The sequence below is a fragment of the Heloderma suspectum genome, chromosome 2 (genome assembly GCF_057233095.1).
Source record: "Heloderma suspectum isolate Gila_16-S chromosome 2, 16-S_ref, whole genome shotgun sequence".
In the NCBI taxonomy this organism is placed as follows: Eukaryota; Metazoa; Chordata; class Lepidosauria; order Squamata; family Helodermatidae; genus Heloderma; species Heloderma suspectum.
Window position 1 is genome coordinate 83,268,722 of NC_139459.1, and position 15,790 is coordinate 83,284,511.

The window sequence follows — 15,790 nt, forward strand, 5'->3', positions numbered from 1 at the left end:
ATGTCTTTCGGGCGTAACCCTATGCATGTTTCAAGAGAGAAAAGTCCTACCACACCCAGCATCTCTCCAGCCAACCATTTTTTTAATCTCTAAGCATGCACAGGATTGCACCCTTTACTTAGAAAAAAACTAACTAACCTGCCTTTCAGTAAAATATTCCCCAATCCACAATAACCTGCCGCCTAAGCCTATAACATTTACATAGAAGTTGCATTGAATTCAGTGGAGCTTCTTTCCTAGAAAGTGTGTTTACGATTGCATCCCTAGGCCTGTTGCTACAGGGATGACGCAAATATAAACCCTGCAGTTTCATTACCATAGAGAATAATTCCCTGAAGTCTAAAAATGTTCTGACCAATAGATATGGGACTACTGGCCAGCTGTATAGAAACTCAGCCAGCCCTTGTGTACCCCAGGACAGTTTAGCAGCTTACAACAACAATGGATTTCAGTTTAGAAAAGGGAATCCATTCTCTGTCATATCCCAGGGGAAAGATGAGAGCGATAATGAGCCTCATGTGATAGGATTGGTAATGCCACTTAGCGAGCTTGTGAAAGGCAATCAGCAACCAAATCACAGGAGACCAGAAACATGGGCTATCTTGTTCATTTGAATCTACGCAGGCAACTATTGTCAGATAATTGATAGCCCAGTTCATGATAAAATAAAAGAGCCAAAGAGGGGCTGTAGCTGCTGACATGGATGTGTTAGATGGGGCAAAGGATCTTGCACCTGCTTATTTAGTTCAGGCATTCTTACCCCCATCTTCTATCCAAAAATGACATTCAAAGCAGCATGCAAGGAAGTAAGTTGCCATCAGCTCCTCCAGTTGACCTGACTGGTCAAGGCTTTCACAGCAGCAGTGGGTGTAGGGTGGAAAGAGTGATGGGCATACCCAGTAATAAGCTTTCAATGTGTTTCCCCTCCTTTCCCATAGCAAATGGATACTGTATACAGAATGAGTAAGTACTGAAGCAACATGACGACATAAGGTGGAGGGTCATTCTCCTTACAAAGGTTAGATTATAGATAGAACAAACATCCTGACCAGGTGTGGGTAGTGAAGCTTCAGTGACGCTTCACATTACATTCGGCCTTTTAACTTGATGCCCTAGGCATGCTCCCAGCTCAGACTTAAATGGTCGCTCGGAGCTGTAACTGCAGGTCTGATCTTGCCAGCTGCTGGATGCTCCTTGGGAGATGCTGAACACCTTCCATTCCTAGTGACATTAGGCGGAGGGAAAGGGGCAGCATTGAGCTAAGCTTCTGAAGTGGGCCATTTAAAGCGGAGGTATTGCTGTTGTAATCTACAGAATACTTTGAGAGGGAGTGCTTTGTAAATATGTAGCTCTCATATCTATATACTAGACAGCATGACATAAGTGCATGACATGAAATGCATGTGGGGTGCGAAGAAGGGATTTGGTTGGTGATGTTTATAGCATTTCTTCATGTTTTTGGTGTTATGCCAGATTGGAATTATGTTTTTTACAGTGTGGCTGAGTAACACAGCAGATGCTGCGTATTGTCACCTCAGACTGCTTTATGGCCCCAAGGAAAGAGACTCAGAGTGTGCCTTTCATCACATTAAGTGCAGGCTGCAAATTACTAACTGTAATTTGAACCAAGGCAGCTCTGAACTCTAGTTTTAAATTGTGCCTAGCAACAAGAGATGTTTAGTGCTATCAGTGAAATTCAACTCATGTTTACACTTAACAGGTAATGCAAGAAGAAATAATAGAAATAGAAAAAGAAAAATATTTCTATACCAAGTTGTGAGGCATTTGTGCTTCCTCTTAAGGACTCTGTTGAGGATACTTCTCTTTTTTCTCATTTAGAATATGATCAGTCATAGTGTGAAACTCTTTCCTCATTCACCTTAGGATACACAGCAATAGAAGTAAAAACCCAGGCTTAAATCTTCATATGAAAAGACTTCAAAGTGTGAATGGGCTCCCAGCTCTATAAAAAAGATTTCTCAGTCTTCCTTTTCTAGCACTCTACAATGGTTTATTGCCATACATCCCATATAAATTGATGCCCAGGGCCAGCCCTGCCTCCCAGCAGCTGCATCAGGTAATAGATGCTGGGAGGCAGGGAGCTGTAGCAAGGCATTCAGAGCACAGACCTGTGTGTGAGCGTGGCCTGCTATCTATCTATCTATCTATCTATCTATCTATCTATCTACCTACCTACCTACCTATCTATCTATCTGAAACAGTAAATTTAGAAGTGCAGCCACTCATCATGACAGTCCCCATAGCCAGGTTCCCAAGGGGAGTCCTGAATTACAGGCAACTGTGTTGATCCATAGCAACAAACCAGTTCAAGGGGATTTCATCTCCACCAGAAGCAGGTCTTTTGTAAAGCTAATGGGTCTTAAGCCTATTCAAGACCAAGCCACCCCCAAAATACTTTACATTACAACAAATGATTATTTATTGTTGCAGCAAAATTTCCTCCAGCTACTGTGAGGATTGCAGCTAAACTCAGAGGGAACAGGGAAATCTGAGGGGGGGTGGCAGATGATATCAGTGTCCCTTCTAATGAAGAAGTGCCAGCGCTGAATCCATGCAAACTAGGGATGGATGGACCCACCCCTACCTGGTTTTGGCAGGTGCCTGCTGAAGCACTGCCCCAGCTCGAGACTCGCCCAGACCTGCACTCGAGCCCCCACAAGTTTGCCAAGCTGCCCACACTCACCCTGGTTCCCATCTGTGAGTACCCGCCATTTTCCCAAGCTTGTTTTTATGAAAAAAGGGAGGTCTTTAAAAATGCACATATTGAAATATTTGCACATTTGGGCTGGGAAAGGTTGATATGCGCAATATTAGAGGCGTAAATGGGCCATTTATGCCTCTAATATTGCATAGATCAGCATTTCGCAGCCCTGCTTTGTGCGTATTTAAATATGCACATTTTAAAGACCTCCTTTTTTTTGTAAACACAACTCAGGGAAATGGTGGGCACTCACAGATGGGTCTGGGTGAATGCAGGAGGGTGCGAGTGGGTGTGAGCAAGGCCAGAGGCTTGGTGTGCATGGTCCAGGAATGTGGTGGTGGTGGGGAGCCTGACAGACTTCCAGACCCAGTCAGGCACCTGCACCATTCCTAATACAACCCTTGGCTCCATCACACCACTGTCTGTCTGTCTATGTACCTAAGCTAGCCTGCTGCCCTCAAGTGTGGTGGAGGACACTGTCCCACTGCTGGTGTTGAATTGGTAGTCTGGGTCAGCTTTTGAATATGGAAGGGAAGGGGATGCCATCTTGTCCTTTGCCTCAGACAGCAGAATGTCTGGGTTCGTCTGGTTGATACTGGGTTCTAGGAATGCTGACAAAATCCACCAGCCTGAGAAGTCTGACCTGTGGAGTCCGCAGTAGACCAGCTTTCCCAGCCAGTGCATCCTCCAGATTTCAGCGGGTTTTCTCTCTCTCTGTAAACAGGGCAAGATGTTTTATGCCATTTGTGGCTGTAAATTGCTTAGTTATGTCTAAATTGCTGCCCCAGTTTATGTATAACTAAGAAATTTACAGCTGCAAATGGTGTAAAGTATGCTAATTATGGCCATAATTTTCCCAAGATACATTAATTGGGGCTGCAATTGTAGTATCTTGCCTTGTTTACAGAGAGAAAAACCTACCAATATATGGAGGAAGGGCCAGGGGCTCTGGAGAAATCCGCTGAGACCCAAGAGGGCTGGATTTCCCTGCACCAGAGGACCCACCCACCCACCCACCCACCCCGAAGGTAATGTTGGGGGATTCACACATCGCTAGTTTTACCATAATTACATTCCCACTGACCAATTTAGAACCTTGGAGTATCTCTGCTAATTTGCTGGGCCTCCACCTTCTAGAAAATTCCAATCTTCCCTTGTTACTTTTTCCAGTCTTTTAGTATTATCAAAAGGAATAGCTGTTCAATGTTTCAGTATCTAGATTTTGGTATGTTCTTCTGTGTAATTATTTCTAAGAGTTTGGGTGAAGGAAGAGATTATCAAATCAGTGAAGCACCACACCATGATAAATGTGTGATTTAATGTATCATAGTCATTTATTATTGTGGCACAATCAAGGGCTCTGTCCAGTTACTTTGTTTTATTGCTGTATTTCAGTAACACCAGAGAGAGAGACAGAGAGAGACAGAGAGAGAGAGAGAGAGAGAGAGAGAATCTTCACCTTTTTAATACTCCTTAGGCTGCACTGCTATATTCACTTACCTGGGAGTAAGCCCCACTGAACTCACTGGAAGTTACTTCTGAGTAGCCATGTATAGGATTGCACCGTTACCATCATGGGGTGAATGCCTCATCACTTAATATCTTTAAACATAACAACTTGCAGTAGCTAAAGACATGCATCTTTGAAAAGTGTTGTGTTTGATGTTATGTCAGACGATATAAAATCCTGCTCTGCATTGTTTGATCTGTGACAGTTATATCATTTCACACGTGCAATTCATCACTTGCCGTCATCAGGTGAGAAGAAACACGTATGTGTAAATTCACCTGGATTTATGTGATTCCAACTAGAAGCTGCTGAGATGGTTGCCCCAACATCATCACTTCAAGGTAATTGATGACACTTTTTTTTTGCATTGGTACTGTTGGATATACCAAGCATCAGAGGCACAGAAGAATATTCTGCTGTGCTGTGTAGCCTAGAGGTGCCATGGCTAAAGCCAGCCTCTTTCAGAGAACGTTGAACTGGACATCTCTGTGTTTGTTATGTTTCACTTTGCCCAGGATGTTGTGACACAATGGCTACAACTCAAGTTCCTTATTCTACACTGTCACTAAAGTAATTGGATTTACCCTGATGTCAGTCAGTTGTTTTTTAGAATTATAGCCCTGATTTATTATCATAATCAAACTGTATGTGTGTGTGTGTGTATATATATATATATATATCTGCATAAAACAAATTCCTCATTTGTTTTTGTAGCCCTCTGGGCTTAGCGAAACTCAAGTTTATAGATTTGCCATAATTAAAGGAACAACTGAATCTGTAAGTGCTCAGAGGACTCACATTAGCAGTACACTTACTGATTCTTAAAAATAGTCCTTAGATCAATGATAAAAAGTGGGTCTAAATAATACTTTGAACCATTTATTTGATAGCTTTTCAGTTGCAGGCAGTCCAGTTTTAAGTGGCTTTTTTAACTGAGGAGCCAATTGTTGAATACTAATCACCTTGACACCTGATGCATGCTGATATGTTCCATTGATATTAATTGCATTATTGATTATCTATTGCGGTGTATTTGAGGGAAGCATGGGTACCAAGTGTCTGCGCTAAGTGACAAGGAGTCATATGAATAAACAGTAGCAGTGATTGTTTTTTGTGTCGGACAGGGGTGGATCCTCCAGATGTTGTTGGACTGAAGCTCCCATCAGCGCTAGCCAGAATGGTCAATTGTGATGGATGATGGAGATTGTAGTCCAACAACTTCTGGAGAGCCACAAGTATAGGGCAAAATCATTTGTTTTCTATGGATATTTGCTTTGGAATAATTTATAGTACTGAAAACTGAAGATCAGCAACTTTATTTATGTTGGATTTGGGCATTTGAAAAATGGGGCATTTGAAAAATAAAAAAGCAAGCTGACATACTACAATTGTACTATTGAACTACAAAAAGAAAACTACTTGGAGAAAATAAGGAACAAAGTTTAAACGGAGGAACAAAAAGAAAGAAGCTCTGGATGCAGCTCAACAATACCTTGTCAGTTTCAATCTGCTATGTTGACTTCTTTATTTACAATTGACAGTGATTTTCCAGAGTGGAATTCCCTGCTAAATTAATTTAGAACGATAGGATTTCCCATTCCCCACCTAAGGATTTCCTGATTATCTGGCAATTCTATTGTAGCCATAGAAGCAGGAATAGGGGTGGCTGAACTAACCACATGATCCTAGGATAACTTTCCTAAATTAGATGGCATATGTTTTGCCAATGGGGTATGTGGCTCTCATACTCTGGTGTAAATAGATTGTGGCTGAATTATATAGACTCTGTTTTGCGCAGGTGGGGCACTAGTGACATATAGATTAGGGCTACTTTTTCCACTGTGACTGAATTACCAGACTCTGATGACAATCAGCTCTCTTCCTATGCACCCCCAAAAGAAAGAAAGAAAACAAAAAGTTGTTGTCTTTTGAGTGACAGCAATAACAAATATATATAAATATGGTTGACACCTTTTTAAAAAAACAGCCATTCTGTTTTTAACAGCAGCATAGTACTATGGCAGAAATTCAGCAAGTAAGGATGCTGAATTTCAGCAAGTCAGCAAAACCCAAACTCATCTGAGTTCTCCACATTCTATCTCAAAGCTTGGTCTGAATTGTGTCTATATTAGATTGCAAGCTTCTTCTTCTTTTTCTTTTGAAATGAAAATTTATGCATCTTTTTATGCACATTTTCCCAAATGTATAAATCAATTATACACATTTTTGAAATGTACGCATTTTCTCCCATTGACTAAAGCATATTTGTGCACATCTTTCAAAAGTACGCATTCTTTCATGCATATTTTTCAAAGGTATGAATTTTTCAAAGATATTTGTTGTTGTTGTTCCATGAATCACATCACAAACTCAGAAATGTACTAACTTTGACCAAATATAACTTTCAGGTCCATGTTCAGTTTTGGAGGTGCAAACTTGGTAAATTCAGGTAAAAAAGAGAGAGAGCTTCGGCTAGTGGGTGGTATAGAAATGAAATAAATAAATAAATAATAAATAAATAAATAAATAAAAATGAACTGAAACTAATTTCGTATACATCCCTATCAGCAAGTGAAGCTTTTCTTGATGTGGAGTGGTGGGAGAATCTATAACTGTCAGATTTCTCCATGTCATGGAGTTGTTTATATTTTCAGGAATGTTGTAAGGCAAAAAAAAGAAACTGGTGTCCAAATTTGTCTGCATACTACAAGTTCGCACAATACTTTTCTCTATGCAGTCATGTGAGGGAAAGCAGTCAGGGAAAGGCTTTTGTAAACTGGCTCTAGTTAACTTGTAAAAGCAAGCTAAAAACTTGGCAAACTCCAGAGAGCAGTAAATTTAAGAAAAACAATCCACTTTTTTGCCTTTAAATGTGGCTTTCCCTATTTCTCCCCACTATGTTGCAACATACTGTTGTAGGATTGTGCTATAACCAACATAAGATGGTTAACAGGCAAAAGGCTACTTAAAATTGGGCAAAACAGCTGAACAGGTCTGGCACGGCACATCCCTGTGTTAGGCAAATACAGGCAATATATTGCCATGAGAACTAAATAGTTAGCCAATTGCTTCTAGATAAAGGACTATTGGGGGCGGGGGTTGTTCTGAATATGTAGAACCAGCAGAGAAGGGGAGCAAACCTTCCCCCGCTCAGCTAAGGATGATGTAATGTAGGTATCTGTGAAGAGAAATTGCAGGTTGGGACAGTTACTGTGAAAGACCCATGGAACAGATTTGGGGGCTGTGCTGTCCACTAACTTTAAGGAACAGAAACACATGCCTTGCACACAGAATGTTCAATCCCTGACATCTCCAGTTAGAAGGCTCAAGTAGCCAGTGATGCAAAAGACCATGGAAAGTTAATGCCAGTCAAGTAGACTAGTCTTTCCTAACCTGATGGTCTACAGATGCGTTGGACTACAAATTCCATCGTCTGGAGCCAGCATGGCCACCAGGCTTGAGAAAGCTGGAGAAGACAATACTGAGCAGATGGTTAGTCTGACCTGGTATAAAACAGCTTCTTCTATTTCTAAACATGATTTGAATTCTATGACACCACACATTCACCAAAAGTAAGTTCCTGGTTCTGGAATCAATCCAATATATCCTCCTCCACCACCATCACCACCCAGGACCACTTCATGCACAATTTTCCTCATCCTATGAAAGAAAACACTCTGCACATGCACATACGCTTCCAATGGAACACACAGAGAATTTCCTCTCAGGGATAACAAAGGGAAGCCTTGCTGCTGAGAGACCTCCTGACAGAACCCATAACAGAAATTTTGCTCTCTTACAAAAAGCACAAGATTGCTTAATGGGAGGAGCATGCATCAGTTTTCACCACCCCCACCCACACACCAGTATTTTAATGTCTTTTATACTGTGTTTTTAATGAGAGAATGCAAGAGAGGAAAACGCAAAACTCATTTATCTGGATTGAGCAGGACGCTGGCTGTCTAGAAATAAAGGAGAGACACACTGAGTAGATAAGCCCCTAGGGGTCAGTATAACTATAGTAACATTGATGCATAATTTTGTTTGTTCGTTGTAATCCACTATTAGGTCATATTGAGAATTTCACAAATCAGCTACAGTAACAAATACCAACCAAGCCTTCTTTCGCAAATAGGCCTCGAAGTTAGGAATCTTTTTGGATGGGCAAAGATCTCATTAAATCATGACACATAAGCAATGGAGCTGAGAAGCTGCTGGGGTTAAAATGAAGCCTTCAGGGTTAGTGAGGCTCAGGGGGAAAAAGCGTGACTCTTCTTGAATGAGAGGTATGCCTAAGGGTAAATCAGAAAGAACAATAGACACAAGAGCAATGTTGTATGGCAGGTCTGGGGCGGGGGGGGGGGAGAGAATGAGAGAGAGATTAACATGAAAGCAGAACTGACTGGCAGGTGCCGATAACCAGAGAGAGAAATGTTTTGCCATAGAACCAGGCATGACCCACTGAGCCAACAAAGAGAAACCCACTGCTGTTAACTCGCGGCAGTGTCTACCTTTCATGGTAAGAAAGAACAAGGGAATCGCTGCTCCAGCTGCTTCCCTTTTTGTTTTTTCCCTTCTGGCAATAGCTGCTTTCCCTGCCTTGTGGCCTCCCAATTGCAGAAAAGAGCAGCCACTACCTGGGAGAAGAAAGAAGAGCTGGGGAAGTGAGTCCCATGTTCTTTCTGGCAAGGAAAACTGAGGCACAGCTGTGAAACAAAGGGATAACAGTAGATCTCTCTTGCCCTGTGCTCCCGCCAAGGAAAGAGAAGCCTCTCATCACAAACGCTTGCAGTGCAGGTCAGGGATCCCTTGTCGAGAGAGCAAGCCCCTCTGATGCAGCCCAGCTACTGAGGCTGGCCTAATGCTTAGTGACATGGTAAGCCTGTGCCTAGGCTGTACTGCTGCAAACGGCAGGGCCCCCACATGTTTGAATGACAGAATTTCCCCACACATTGACATTTAAATGTTAGGGGAAAGGGTTATAGCTTAGTCTTCCGAATTCACACAGAAAATGAACTGTCAGAGGGAGCATTGCAATCTAGCCTCCTCTTTGATGTTAGTTTTCCATATGCAGAGAATGTTTTTGTATGGAGGAGTATTCAGTCATGCGAGCCCCCACCTGTATTCTGAAATATTATAACCCAGACACAGGTTTATGACATCAGTAAGAACCTAGCCTACAAAGTTTAGTTTAGAAATTAATTTAATAGGGGTGCTTGTAAAAGCAAGTGTCTCTGCCTGATTATTTACAAGTAGGTATGCTCAACCTGCATGTCAAGTCTTCCCTTGCCCCCAAAGGACCCCTCCTCAACCTCCCTGGGGCCGAAAAAGGTGAGTGCTCCACATTCTTGGTGGAGTGTACCTTTTCAACAAGGAGGGAACCATCAAGTCCCAGCAACTCTGGTGGTAATGTAATACTTTTTGCATCAATTTCTGCTTACCATGTCAATATAATCATGTTGCCAGGATGCTGGGACTTAGTTCTAGTCCCTTCTTGGCAGGAAAGGATGATCTGCTGAAAAGCTGGAGTGCTTGATGTTACCTTTGCTGCTGCCTCCCCCTTCTCCTGCCCCAGCTAAGGTTGGTGGGCCTTGCTGGGGAGGTGGGGTGGGGTGGGGGGAGGAATAGGGGTAGGAAGTGGAGACGAACGTTTGAGCACCCATGAGTATTTTGTCATCGCCCACTTGGAACATCACACAAAATATTGTGCACACAAAGAATCAGTCCCTTTGAGCTAAGGACAGTGATGTGCATGCATCCAAAGTTCAGTTTATCCCATGTCCCTAATAATCTTTCACCTGGTTCAGCCTTGTCTACCAGTTTAGTCAATTACCCCTCCCCCCCACCCCAATAGCATTGCTACACTCATCATGTGGCACTTTCCTTAAAGACGAGCTCATAAAATAGTCTCCCACCATTATGTTGTTCTCACAATCAATAAACTCCAAAGCACTATTGTGAAACTATTTGTGAAAGCTCAGATCACCTAGATAATCTTTTAATATGAAAGAATTGTGATGGAATTTATTCACTATTCAGAACCCATCACATATGGTTACTATGTGAGGCCAGTACAATCTGCTTAACCCCAGGAAGAAACCACATTCTTGGTGGTTGTATTCCACAACTGGACTTGTTCTGCAAAGGATGTTTATGAATTTCATGCTGATTTGAAGATGATTTGAATATGATGATAGACCAAATAGATTTCTTTATATACAGTATTAAAATTGGTGTGTCTCCTGTCTTGTCAAAACTGAGTACCAGAAACCTAATGATATGCAAATTAAACTACAACAAGGCATTGCCTGAGAACATGGGCTCAAGTTACAGGAAGCCATATTCCGGCTGAACATCAGGAAAAACTTCCTGTTAGAGCAATACGACAATGGAACCAATTACCTAGGGAGGTGGTGGGCTCTCCCATGCTGGAGGCATTCAAGATGAGACTGGACAGCCATCTGTTGGGGATGCTCTGACTTGGATTCCTGCATTGAGCAGGGGGTTGGACTCGATGGTCTTGTAGGCCCCTTTCAGCCCTACTATTCTATGATTTTCTGGATGAAAAACAGGTGCTATGAGAGTGAAAGCAGAAGGGGTTGAGCTATTCAAAAATAGCCCCCATTGGGCTATTCAAAACTCTATTCAATTCACAGGAGCTTCTGTACCTGCCCTGACACAGAGCTCACTCTGAACTAGAACAGCTGTGCAGAGAATGGCTTAATTCCAACCCTCATGACCCATGTATAAAACACTCAAAGGCAGAGAAGGCCTCTCAAGGCCTGCACTTGGCAACCCTTGTACAAATAACCATTTCCCAAGTGTCATGATTGGTCAGTTGTTTTATGGATATTAGTTTTAAATTTTGTATTATAAGGGCAGTATCCTATGTGGCACTAGCACAAAAGTAAATTATGTTGTGCTAGTGTAAGCTACCTTTAGCACAACACCAATAACATTAGCTAGAATGATGGGTTGTCCCAGAAAACCTGTTGCACCAGCAGATGCTGTTGGCATCACAACAGAGGTAACTTATGCTGGCACGATGTAATTTATGTTATTGCTAGTGCTGAATAGGATGCTGCCCTAAGAGTGCAGTGCAACTGGAACTACTTCTATCCAGTCCAGCCCAAGTGATTCCATGAGACTTTTCCAAGCAGCTGATATGCACACATTAATTGTGCTAAAAATAAAAAAGTGATACATTTAAAGCAGTGTTCAGATGGCCCCTTGAAATTCTAGTGGGTAGAGAAATTGTGAGATCCATTTTACCGAATTTCTCCAAGGTGAGGCTCACCAGCAGGAGTGGAAGGAGCACAACTTCTTTTTTCTTGAAGTTATTCAGTAGCACCATCAGCAATTGGGTGGGCAGCCTGGCCACCATTTTGCATCCTCCACAATGCCCGGGACTTAGCATTGTTCCTGGGCATCATGGGAGTGTGGGAAAAACAGCTGCCACACACACACACACACACACACATACGGTAGACAAATTTTATGATGTGACCTCCTTTTTGTAGGAGGTGGTGGTGAGAAAAAGAAACATCTCTGAAATTTTCTCAGAAAAATGTCTTTATACTATGAAGAGTTGGAGGACTTCAGATGGAGTTATATAGGTCTGTGATTCTACAGTAATTTGACATCTTTTACCATTTCAATAGGTATCCTTACAAATGTATTCCATAAAATTAGAAGATTCTCTCTCTCTCTCTCCCCCTCTATCATTCTAATGAAAACATTACATTAGAAATTGTTTTGCAGCTTATGATTTGGAGACTTATGATTGGAATACCAATCTGAGGGCATAAATGTGTGATTTTGGGACAATTATGTTTAGATTATAAACCTTAGAAGCAATATGTTCTAAAATCTGCCCTATTGATCATTCTCCCCATAAAACTGTACAGCCCCAAAAGGTTACCTATCCCCAGTTTAAGGTTTCTTACATACAGTGAATTTTTGGATAACTTCCTCTATAGTATTTCAGATGACTTAAGAAAAATGTTGAAATAAACTGAGAAACCACACCAGTTTTTGTAGAAAACAAAGCATCTCAGGGCAGAATTCTATGCATGTTTAGACAGAAAAGGTCCTACAATGCTGGCTGGGGAATACTGGGAGTTGTAGGACTTCTTTCTCTCTAAACATGGATAGGATTGTACCCTAAAAGTGAGAGCTGCACAAGGTGTGTGCCTTAGCACTTGAACAACTTTCAGGACAGCCAATATGTATTTCTTTTCCAAAGAAAGCTTGACAGCTAGCTTTTATAGTAGTCCAAAACAGTATAGTATAGGGTGCTATTATAGATAATCCATTTGTGGTGTTGTGGGGTGGGGGGACTAGCAAGCTAGAAAAATAATTTACTTTCCTTCAGCTGGAAACATTTTTCTTTATTCTCCCTGACAGATGGCTGGTTATGCATAGTGCTCCCTTTGTGAGAAGTAAGTGCCCCATCACCACGTTTTTTCACTTCTGTGTCTTTCCAGTTCTCTAGGCAGAAGGGATGTGCAGGGTGATGTATGCTGTACTTTTCTGCTGTGTTCTGTATCCCCTGGCAGGGGTTACCCCCACTGACAGTGTGCAGTAATTGACCCCTGACTTAGTTGGAATCTTATCCCCAATTGTGACTATGTGTTATAGAGTCATCTAGAACTCTCCTTTGACTCCAGTAGGAATATGTTAACATGCAATTTATTTTGCTTGTTATGCTATTATTATTATTATTATTATTATTACTTTTATTGTCATTAAAAATAAGCACATAATGCAAAGTCATGATATTATTCAATATACAGAAAAAACAATCTTCTTCCAATATTCTCAGAATGAATTTGCATATAAGAATTAACCTGAATATAAGAAGATAAGAATCAACTTGAATGAAATGAGGGGGAAAACATTACACTATATATATATATAATATATATACATTTCAGCAACAATGCAGAGAAAAATCATGTTTCACATTGGGATAGGTCATATTCTTTTAACAATAATCAACAGAAGGTTTCCACTTTTCCTTAAAGGTATCCCATTTCTGTCTATTTTCTTTTGTTCTGATTTATTGAGTTCATTCAGCCATTCCTGCTAGGTCCCTCACTTTATCATACCAATCTTTCATAGACGCCGGAAGATTTTGAGATGTCTTGTTCTTTGGATACAATCTCCTAGCAGCAGCAAACATGTAAAACCCTGGGCAGAATTCATTGTTGATTCTTTTCCTCCCCACTGATTTCCTTCTGCAAGCGGTGGGTTCTGCCAATTACATTGTGCAAGAGGGACCCACCACCACTGACATAAGGGAGATTTAGTACTTCCTAGAGGAAACCCCAAAATGAGCAGAAACACACATTTCTGAAAGGAGGCAGGTTGGTGGGGCTTCCCTATGCGAGCTTTGCCAACCTACCTCCTTCCAGAAACAAGCGTTTCTGCTCGTTTTGGGTTGTCCCAGAAGTGGTGGGGACCACTTGCCCAATGCAATCAGCAGGGTAGGAGAGACTTAGCAGAGGCGTAAGTGCTGCATTGGGTTTTGCACCCTAATTACTTATGTTATACTATTATAAGGGACAAGGCCAACTCCTGAATGAGCATAGGATCTGGACCACACCCCAACTCCTCCCAATTTATCCCATTGCACCAGTGATGCAATGGTGTTTTTCATGTAGGTCCCATATGCCAGTGTATATTTGAGCTCTGCCATTGCATGGCCATTTAGGAGTGTTGCTATGTAATTTAGATTGCTGTTGATTCCCATATGCATGTGTCTCATTTGGTAGCTTATCTCTCAGCTCACAGCTGAATGTGTGTATGCTCTCCACTCAAAAGAATTGTGCTTAGGTGTTAACATGTTAGGAAAGTTGGGGGGGGGTGTTTTGTTTTTGCACATGTGCAATTCATCACTTTCATGTTGCAGTAATCAAATGATGATCATTGGTGTGTGAACCCACCCCAAGAAATCCAGCAATGGGAAGATGAAGAGGGGGAAGAGGACGTAGTGGCAGCAGTAGTAGTAGTAGTAATGGGATGTCTCAGATCATGAGCAGTCCTGCAATATGATGTGCTACAGGAGTCAGACTGCCTTAAGTAATAAATACCCCCACCCTTGACATGTCTAAAGACTAACCTAGTTCTTTTCATTACTCTCAAGATTTGTTTGGCCTTCAGTACAGTTAGTGAAGCCATAGCAATTCAATAGCAAGGCGGCTCCGTTAATTCTCCTGTTAAAAAGGCAGAACCCAATCAAAGCCTGTTTATCAGTCAGGTACCAGAAAAATGCAGAAATTGATTGCCATGTGCTGATTTGTCTTGCAAAGGCCATCCGTGGATGCTGTTGGTGTTATGAAGAGCTTGGTGAATGTTTAATTATGGATATAGATTAATGAACTATCTCAGCTTTCTCATGACTTCATGACCGGAATTGTCCTGAGTCCCTACTTGGGCCTGTGCACCACATGCCAATTCAGGTGCTTCTTGGACCCCATAGGATTGTCTGCAGAACGATGTACAACTGCAGAAGGCTCATGAGTAGAACCTCACTGAGAAGCCAGTTGTATGGATGGTCTTAGGATGATAAGACAGTCTCTATACGTGACATTTCAAAGTCTTTCTTGATCTCTGCTGTGATTAAAGATTCCTCCTTTGGGGGCATGGGCAGCTTGTCTCATCCTACACCAGACCTGACTCATAGTTATGCACCTCTCCAGTCCTAAGTTATCCTGTGACCTTGTCACCCAAGGTGTTGAACAAGAACTATCTACAAACATGTCTATTTGATATTTTGCTGGTGCTGGACAGTGTACCACTTGGCCAAAGCTTTGAGGCATTGTTTGTCCAAGGCAGGCTACTCTTACAATATTTGAAGCCAAGCATAATATATTTGCTCTGAATGAAAAAAGCCATCTGTATAGATGGCAAGCCTGTTTTACTCTTTTATAAACAGTTCTCTTCTCAAACAATCTCACTTATTTTTTTCTTATGAAATCATGGTGCAGAGAAACAAGGCTTTGAGTCTTCAGTATCCATTACCCCTGGCTTAAGGGGGATGAACTAGAAGGGTTTAAAGAGGACATGTCAAGTATTCCCATGAAACTCTCAAATGCACTGATCTAGGCTTTGTGGTAGATGGATGACAGTGATCTGAAAATGAATGGTGTCTGTGTCATTCTGAAAAATGGATAGGGCTACTGCATCTTCATTACATCCTTACAGCACAAACCGAGGCATAGGAAGTTCCATTGGATTAAGTAGCACTTGCCTGTGATTACTTAATTTTGAAAAGTATTGGGCATTTTACAAAAGAGGAATCCTTGGATATTTTAGGGCACAATCCTGTAGCGATAGTTAGGGATGAGCGAATCCACCTGAGCCCAACCCGCACCCCATGCCCCAGACCCCCGCCAGCAGCCTGCCCCTGCTCTCACTGGGACACGAGCCGGCTGGTGGTTCGCAGGAGCCTGGTGAGCAGCCACCAGCTCCCCCCATGAGCCACTTCAGCTCACCGAGAGCAACTGTGACACTCTCTGCTGGGAACCAGCAGAGGGAGGTGGGGTTGCTCAGTA

General features: G+C 42.0%; 2 long non-coding RNA genes across 2 annotated transcripts in view; both read left to right on the top strand.

The window, feature by feature from the left end:
* The first annotated feature begins 1,131 nt into the window (after positions 1-1,131).
* LOC146352414 (uncharacterized) overlaps positions 1,132-15,790 on the top strand; it is an 82,869-nt gene continuing 68,210 nt past the window's right edge. The window contains exons 1-2 of the long non-coding RNA XR_014787366.1: positions 1,132-1,292; positions 4,481-4,573. This is a non-coding gene — a long non-coding RNA (uncharacterized LOC146352414). The remainder of the gene's footprint in view (positions 1,293-4,480; positions 4,574-15,790) is intronic.
* The window catches only part of LOC146352415 (uncharacterized), a 30,301-nt gene continuing 22,926 nt past the window's right edge, over positions 8,416-15,790 (top strand). The window contains exons 1-2 of the long non-coding RNA XR_014787365.1: positions 8,416-8,518; positions 12,639-12,673. This is a non-coding gene — a long non-coding RNA (uncharacterized LOC146352415). The remainder of the gene's footprint in view (positions 8,519-12,638; positions 12,674-15,790) is intronic.